Genomic DNA, 8,880 nt, shown 5'->3' with positions numbered 1-8,880 from the left:
CTGAAGCGCCCAGGGGAGGTCGCGGCGAGACCGCAGAATGGAAGCTGCAGCTCGCTGAGGTTTCAGCAGCCTGGATGGCAACCCCCGCTGATACGCCGTCACACCAACGCCAGCTGTTTCTCCAGAACACTCGCGGAGATTCGTCCTGTAGAAGGCTCAGCTCCGAAGCGAGAAGCTAATGTGCGTTTGCACGCGCTCTCCTTTTATACCCGCGCTGCGGGGCGGGGTGCGCGTGACGAAACACGCACGCCAACTGTCATTGGCTTGTTTAGTTAACACTCGAAGGTGATTGGGCTCTCGGGCGAGATCCCAATTCGTCAGTCACGACTGACGTAACGTCGAACGTGACTGACTGAAAGGGAACTATAGGCTATGCGCTACAAACCAGTAGGCCTATGTTAATAATAATGACAATACATTAAAATAATATATGAAATCCAGTTTAGATATCAACCAACATAACAAGCCATTTCGTACAGCTACAAATTACTAAAAGCGAATGACACCGGAAGTCTCACATTGCTAAAATGCTTTTACATTTAAAAAAAAGAGAGTGGTGATTTTCTTTCTTCTTTTTGTGACTCTTTCTACAAGTTACATAGATGTAGATTTTTTTCAGTTAAAAAAATATTAAGTATTTACTTTGATGTGAATGTTGTTATTGTGATTGCTTCGAGAGCTACAACATGATGTCTACATTATCTTCACAAAGCAAAAGGACATTACTTGTATTTGATCTGCCGACATCCACCGGGTTGAAGAGTCTTCCAACTGTTACACGTTTTTACTCAGTGGTATTTTGCACCACTCTGTTGGCGCCCAAAGTGCACTTTATAAACTGTTTATATACAATTTTCTGAAATGTCACACTGTGCGTTTTGCTTACTGTTTCTAAAGGTTCTTGCCTACCGGGGAGGCAGCGACACAACAGTTCTCTGCTGTTTAATTTCTTCTTTTTGTCATTGATGCAGCTCGGCTTCTCAGATTACTAGGCTCATTGTTTGTGCAAGATGTAATTATTGATCTGCGGGCAATCTGTTTGGCCTTGAAGGTTTTTTCAGCTCTTGTCTCAGCCCAGCTGTTGCTCTCTTCCCGTGTGGTTAACAAGTGGACTTCAGGTTTTTAAAAACTAGAGGCAAACCGGTTTAGATTACTAATTACTTTTGGCTCTATCCCTGAGCAGTTATATAGTGGATAATGATTTATGAGGAGATTTTATGATTGTATAATACATTTGTATTGTATAAACCCACATTGGTGCTCACAGATACACTTCAGATAGTTACGTGCTAAATAAAGGGCAGTGCTAATGCTGAAAATGCACTCCACAGAAAAAGATCTGCAGTGTTGAAGTCATTTGTTTGTGCAGCTTATTTCCCATGATGCTCAGCACACAAGAGCAAGCATATTGAACCAGCTCGTGTCCCTTTGTCAATAAATCCATGGACAGCACCTCAGAAAACACTATTATTACCTTCGAGTGAAGACGCTATTATTAGCTCCGAGTGTATTCTTATAGAAGATAAAACTGATAGAAGCCAGAAACTGATAGCAGGAGAAAATCCCATTGAAAGAATTTACACTGGCACAGATGTGCTCGTTTTCACATTGACAATATTTCTATTCAATGGGACCTAAACAGCATTGTGTAATGAGGTTCATAAAACCAGTGGACTGGTTAGTCGAAAACCGCCTCACGCTTCTTCATATATCTGGCTGAACAACTGCAATTCATATGAATTTATACCGCGCAAGCAGCCAAAACAGTGCCTGGCACTGTTTATTCCCACCATCCTCAGTCAGATCTCTCTGAGGTGGAGAAAAATACAGTAGACTGTTTATGAGCTGTTGGTAAACTCACTGCTTTACACTGAAGCTCCTAATATTAATATCATCAATATATATCAATTCAATCTCGACTCAACTTGTGTTGAAAGTATTGATTCTCTTGGGAAGAGCAATTAATTTTTGTCCACTGCAGAAGACATTTATTTTTAGGGAGGTTCTCTGCCATATGCCACAGTGAAAGAGGACATATGCAGTTTTTCAGAGATACCAAATGTTCATAGTTACCAAACTTTATTTGCTGGCTTTTTAAAAATGTAACCCCAATTAAAATTGAAAATGAAAATAAAATCAAATAAAATAACTAATAATAATTTGTAAGCACCCATTTGTAAGCACCAAGAAGAACAAGAAAAAAAAGATTGATTTGCTTCTGTATGTCAGGTTTAATAATTAAATAAATAAATATTCAATATTGTTAGTTGTTTATATGGTCTATGTCTGGAAGAAATACCACACCTGTAGAGCTTTAACTGCATATCCCAGCTGTGTTTGTTGGGTATCAACAGCATTACAAATTTCTGGACCTTGTTCCAGCACACTGGCTCTCTAAAACCATGGTATCACTTCCACATTACTAAATCTTTCTTCTAGATGTTATTTTCATCTCTTTAGCTCCTCTCAGCTGCATTTACATGTCGCATGTCTTTCTGCTTTCTCCAGTAAACTGCCTTTTAAATCCGACATACATCTAGCGGGCAGCTAGTTGGTGGTTTTATCTTCACCAGCATGAGCTGCAGGCTGTGCTTGACTTAAATTATTCATTGTTTTGGACCAACTATGTCTTTTTGTTAGAAATATAAACAAATGCCTGCTGTATGTAAGTGATTTTGGAATAAAGTCAACACATCTCTCCTATCTTGGCTTCACTCAGATGGCTACCAGTGGATTTCAGGATAAAGCACAAGGTTTCTTACTGTCCCACAAACTCATTTAAAGCTGAAAGGGGATCAGGCCTTTGCTGTTGCAGGTCCAAGGCTTTGGAATAGCCTCTACCATCTGAGATTAGAGAGATTACATCCATACATTTTTTCAAAGCTGGGGTTCAAAATTATTTCTTGTCATTAGCTTTCAAGGAGTTGGGCTAGTATCTGTGTTTTTATTTGGATTGTTTGTGTTTTTTTGTATTGTATGTAGCTGTATGTTGATTGTAAAGCACTTTGGTCTGCAGAAAAGGAATGAATGAATAAACGAACGAATTAATGAATGAATGAATTAATTAATTAATTAATTAATTGGGGTTCAAAATTATTTCTTGTCATTAGCTTTCAAGGAGTTGGGCTAGTATCTGTGTTTTTATTTGGATTGTTTGTGTTTTTTGTATTGTATGTAGCTGTATGTTGATTGTAAAGCACTTTGGTCTGCAGAAAAGGAATGAATGAATAAACGAACGAATGAATGAATGAATGAATTAATTAATTAATTAATTAATACAGTAATCATTATTTACAGGCCATTTAGAAGAAACAAGTAGATTTTAATGTGTCTCTAAAACCCTAACTGTGTTAATAAACCTTAATTCCTTAAAAATTACATTTTAAAATGTAATAATTTGTTTATAAATAGCTGTCATTAAACACTACAATTATTTTGAATTGGGCCAACCACCAAGCAATATGCCAATTTTAAATGCTTATTGTTAGTTAAAAATTCTTACGAATAATGAAAAGCTGTTTATAGACCAATGCACTGCAGAACATCGTGATCGTGTCTCACTGTGATCCTGTGTGCTTTCCCTCCTCTGTTATTTGTCATGCTGTGATGGATGGGCTGCTAGTTTGAGTGTCTTGATTAATATTCTGCTCACACTCTCCAGCTATGGTGTGTTATGTCACAAACTGGGAGTTTGGTCAGTAGGGGACAAAAGGTCAGGTGATATGTCAGGTCCCTGCAGATAGAAATCTAATACCTATAAAGTATTTTTAACCCAGTTCACCAACAAAACCCAAAGACTGGAACAAGTGGTTAATCAAAGTGTTTGAAATGATACGTCCAAACATCATTGAATCATTTACTCAAATGATTAAAAAAACAACAACATTTATTTATTCAGGAAACAACACAACAGGGCACATTTTATAAAAAGAAAAATCACAATTGCTTATCTCTACTGAAAAAAAAGAAACTGTTAAAAACTATCTAAAAGTCCAATATATATTAGTGGTTTTGTGCTGATAAAAAGTCAGAGTATTTGAATAAATCAGAGTATGCCAGCTCAAGACCGACAAATGGGTTTCTGTTAAAGACAATACAAACTCAATGAAAAGGCAAATGGCTTAGACAGCTGAATATATATTGGCTTAACTAGAAATAATTACCCAGTCATATGTAACTGTACTCCTAATGGATTCCCCATTGAATATGCCAAGCTGTCGTAGAATTATGAGTTACATTGTTTCATTACCACTCCACTGTATTGTGAATATTACATTTCCTCTCTGTGAATACTCGCTGTGTGTAAGTCTCTTATGAAAACACTGACATGACATGAATTAATGTTTTTGCAGTTGGTTATTCAACAAAGGTTTTCCCAAGGTCCCGATTTATTTCTTATTTTGAACAGATTGTAATGTTTACTTGCAGTGAGTTTCACAATGTGTCACAGAATAGAAGTTAAGGTTAGAGTCGAGGCAGAAACTGGAAAACTCATTCATGATGCTTTTAGGAACCACCCACTTCGAATGTTATCACTCGATTGAATGAGCATTATCAGTGGTTATCACCTCATATGGGCCAGAAGGGGCCTGCTGCCAGATTGGAAAAATAGGAAAGGAAAAACTGAGAGAGAGAGAGAGAGAGAGAGAGAGAGAGAGAGAACCTTTAAAAGAGATCGCTTCTTAAAAGAGCTGCTGGAGTATGTGATGTGACGTAACTGCAAGACAGAAAGAAATACCGAATTACAATTACTTCACAAAAACGTATCAAAGGCATGGCAAGCGTTGTGGTTACTGTGCTTTACAAATAGTATAGAGTAAAAAACGGTTACTGTGGTAAAAAAACATGGTAAGTATTGTTGTTACTGTGCTTTAACTACAAATACCACATTAAAACTACGGTTACTATGTAAACCCATAGTAAGTATTGAGGTTATTGTGATTTAACTACAAATACCACATTAAAAGTACAGTCACTGTAGTAAAAACATGGTAAGTGTTGTTGTTACTGTGCTTTAACTATAAATACCACGGTAAAAAATATGTTACTGAGGTAAAATCATTGTAAGTTTTGAGGTTATTGTGCTTTAACTACAAATACCACAGTAAAACTACAGTTACTGAGGTAAACCCATAGTAAGTAACGTTATTGAGGTATTGTGCTTTAACTACAAATACCACAGTAAAACTACGGTTACTGAGGTAAACCCATAGCTAAGTATTGAGGTCATTGTGCTTTAACTACAAATACCACAGTAAAACTACAGTCACGGTAGGAGAAGCATGGTATATTTTGTGGTTACTGTGCGTTGACTACACATGACATGGTCAAGCGACAGTTACTATGGTAAAAGTGTGGACTTTTTACATGATCCCTTTCCCAACAGAGGCAAATTTTAAATTAATAACTTTATTCATAATCACAGAACGATGGAGTATTTTACGAGACATTACCTATATGAGTCTTGAAGTAATCTAAAATCCTTCTTCTAATGCAGTGGTTCTCAAACCTCTCCATGAAGTGCCCCCAGCACTGCACATTTTATATGTCTCCCTTATCTATCACACCTGATTCAACTCACCAGCTCATTAGTGGGGACTGCAAGACCTGAAGTGGGTGTGTCAGATATAGGGAGACATAAAAAATGTGCAATGCTGGGGGTACTTCATGGAGAGGTTTGAGAACCTCTGTTCTAATGCGCTATATCGCTGGTCTTTGGTCCGTGTGCAGTTGTTGGCATTGGGGAAATTATCAGGAACTTAGCTTTGAGTCTAAATTGTGAGTGAAAGACTTTCAAGAAAAAAACAACAACACTGTCTTTTTTTCTTTGGTTGACACGTGAAGAAAAAAAGAAGGAAGATTAACTGAATTATTGCTGAATGATTTTAATATCTGCCAAAATATGACTGGATAATCAAAAGAATCTTCAAAGCCACTCTAAATTAAATAGGCCCCCCTCACAGCGGTTTTCTGACAGACAGAATAATTGGACTTCAGTTTGATGAGTTTAAACAGTCCAAGAGGAGATTCTGACTTGGTAATTGACCATTAGATCAACAGGAGATAAAGAAATCTGTCTAATGGTCTGCATGCTCTCAAAGAATCACAATATCAACAGTTATTGGCTAGATAAAATTAGACAAATATTTTGCAGGGAATTCATGCACATTACATCTTCAATAACAGCACGGAAGGTTATTGGTTATGACATGTAAAAGCTGCAATATAGCAAAAACCCATCCAGATGGAACATTAAATTAAACGGAAAATCTTGGTATCATTCACCTTCATTTGCATTCAAGGTTGTAAACTGAATTATTCATGAACTCAGAGGGGTATAGAGGTCTCATCAAGATGCTTTGATTCAAAAATATTTTACACCATTATCCATTAAAGCATCACATGGGAATATTGCACAACTTAGAAGTCTATAAGTACACTTTTAAAAGCAAAAAACGCTTACGTGTTGTCTATATTAATATGGCTGGTTTATATATATATATATATATATATATACAGGTGCATCTCAATAAATTAGAATGTCGTGGAAAAGTTCATTTATTTCAGTAATTCAACTCAAATTGTGAAACTCGTGTATTAAATAAATTTATATATTGGCATTATATATACGCCTACATGACCAGGCATTTTTTTTTAATAGTTTAAAGTCACTTTAAAATTATTTAAAAACAAAAACCTCGCCAAAATTAATGTCGACAATGGTGTCGTGAATGTAATTTTCAGAGTTCTTACATGGAAGTTTTCCAAAAACCCAATCGTTAAAAAATCCCATTAAAATTGTATTATCTCTTGTTCTTTCATGATGGGTATTCCAAAAGCAATTTTAGATTTGTGGTTTGTATTATCCTATATTATGCATATACATCAAAGAACATGCCAAATATTGCTTCTAGACATAATGTCTCCCATGCTGTGGTTGTGCAGCATATTCATTTTCACAAAACAAAAATAAAACAACTAAACTGGTTCAATAATCTAGCTCACTGAACATAATGGAACATTCTTTGGAGAAGCAAATTAAATCCTATTGCAATCATTATAGCTGATAAATGTCGTGGCAATTACAACAGGTGGACTCCTGCCACTGCTTGCTCTGTGCATGGAGCTCTTAATGCCCTTCCCATAACGCAATGGTTTGGAAGTGAATTTGTGAGTTTGCATATTAAGTGGTTTAATCCAAACAGATGCATGCAAAGAGAATCCCCTGAAAAGTATCAGTTGAATATTCTGTCATTATTTACTCACTTTTAAGTCAATAAAAACCTCTATGCTAGTATTTTTGTCAGTGGAACACAAAAGGGTGAGTAAATTTTCATTTTTGGCAAAATTGTTCTTTTAGCAAAGTGCACTCTTAAAAATGCTGCGTTAAATGCAACCCAGTGCTGGGTAAAATAGGGACAACCCAGCAACTGGGTTGTTTTGACGCAGCGGTTGGGTTACTACCCAGAAGGTTGGTTTAAACATTTAACCCAACCGCTGGGTCAAAACAACACAATTGCTGGGTTTGTCCTTATTTTATCCAGCACTGGGTTGTATTTAACCCAGCATTTTTTAGAGTGTGTCTTTAAGCAGATAGCAGGATTCATCAACTCTGCATTAATACTCTATTCAGTATTAAATTCATTGTGGATCCGGTAAGCACCTATCAACCATCCAATGATTTATGGGCTCTATTACTGAACAAAATATGGAGAAACTAAATGTAAATCAGTGGCTCTTAATGCATCTCATCCTGCATCTACATAGCATATACTGTATACTATTCTGTACAATAAAAACCTATATGTTACAAAGCAGTTTAAACTGTAGTATGCTGAATGGATGCTACAAATGGCCTAAAAACTCCTGTTTTGCCATTGAGATGAATTTAGAGTTTCAGATCAATGCGCATCATCTGACACAGACAACACACTTTGTCAGCAACATTTAATGCAGTTCTAACATCTTTCCTCTGACAGTTTTATCTCGGTTGTGTGTAGTGACGTGTGAAGAGATTTAGATGCCAGTTAAACCCATCATCAGGGCACTGCTGAAACTGTCCGGATAAGCAGCAAAACTTCTTACACAAAAAATAAATTCTGGTCGCAAAAAATCCCTTTAAGTAAAAAATAAATAAATAAATAAAAATAAATCTTAGTCTCAGCTTTAGACAGCACGACAACAAAACACGAAACCAATCATTGTTTATATATATATATATATACTGTATATAAAGGCATACACAATAAAAAAATTAAATATTGTTAAAGGGGTTATATGATGTTGCTAAAAAGAACATTATTTAGTGTATTTGGTGTAATGAAATGTGTTTATGCGGTTTAAGGTTCAAAAAACACATTATTTTCCACATACTGTACATTATTGTTTCTCCTCTATGCCCCGCCTTTCTGAAACGCGTCGATTTTTACAAAGCTCATCGGTCTGAAAAGTGAGGTGTGCTGTGATTGGCCAGCCAAATGAGGCATTTGTAGCATCCAGTGGGGACATAATTACTGATTATAATGACTTATACTGTGTTTTTACGCTTTGAGTTGCATATTGCGCCGCGTAAACATAAAACCATGTCTGCATTTGTGATCGGAGAATTGACAAACAACAAGCACTTCTCTACACTGCTCAAAACTCCAGTTTGAATCATCTGTGGCAAATTCTTTATATATAAAAACTTACTTAAAGTCTCTGAGTCAGAACAGCCGGCATTGTAGTCTACTCTCCCAGGATCAGGAAACAATCCTACATAAAATGTGATGCACATATCTGAATATTTGGGTTGAAGTGTTCTGGAACAGTGTTGTAAATACAACTTAACCACTGATTTCTAGTCGTGTCCTCTTTTGGAAGGCCAAACAAAGTAGTTTC

General features: G+C 36.3%; 1 long non-coding RNA gene across 1 annotated transcript in view; it reads right to left on the bottom strand.

Annotated features, from left to right (window-relative positions):
• Positions 1–4,693: 4,693 nt before the first annotated feature.
• The window catches only part of LOC107653112 (uncharacterized), a 22,290-nt gene continuing 18,103 nt past the window's right edge, over positions 4,694–8,880 (bottom strand). Inside the window, exon 3 of the long non-coding RNA XR_001630184.1 lies at positions 4,694–4,717. This is a non-coding gene — a long non-coding RNA (uncharacterized LOC107653112). The remainder of the gene's footprint in view (positions 4,718–8,880) is intronic.

This window comes from Sinocyclocheilus anshuiensis, unplaced genomic scaffold (assembly GCF_001515605.1).
Source record: "Sinocyclocheilus anshuiensis isolate Anshui unplaced genomic scaffold, SAMN03320099.WGS_v1.1 scaffold1328, whole genome shotgun sequence".
In the NCBI taxonomy this organism is placed as follows: Eukaryota; Metazoa; Chordata; class Actinopteri; order Cypriniformes; family Cyprinidae; genus Sinocyclocheilus; species Sinocyclocheilus anshuiensis.
Note: the sequence above shows the minus strand (reverse complement) of the source record. Positions and strands in the feature narration are given on the sequence as shown.